The following is a 391-nucleotide window of genomic DNA, read 5'->3' as shown; positions in this document are numbered from 1 at the left end:
CCTCTCTCTCTCCCTCTCTCTCTCCCTCTCTCTCTCACACACACACAGAAGAAAACACTAGAACACATATATATATGCACAGTCTTTCACACACTCACATACATATAAGTATGCACACATATACATATAACACACAAACACAAATACCCAAAGTCACACAGGCACACCCACATATACATACAGTTTCACTCGGAATCTGACAGTTTCCAGGACTCTGAGTTCCATATACACAGTCTCATGCACTCTCACATGGCCATGCTGAGGGTGTGGCTAGTGTGGCTAAGACAGAGCCAACTTAACCCTTGTGACCAGAGTTCTTTCACTTAGTATGGGAGATTGGGGGGGGGGCACTAAAAATGTGGGGTGGATGCCATTGGGAAGGAGGAGTCAA

This window comes from Petaurus breviceps, unplaced genomic scaffold (assembly GCF_028583685.1).
Source record: "Petaurus breviceps papuanus isolate PSGF00001 unplaced genomic scaffold, PetGlider_PUasm1.0 90537, whole genome shotgun sequence".
NCBI classification, from domain to species: domain Eukaryota; kingdom Metazoa; phylum Chordata; class Mammalia; order Diprotodontia; family Petauridae; genus Petaurus; species Petaurus breviceps.
This window is presented reverse-complemented; position numbering follows the sequence as displayed.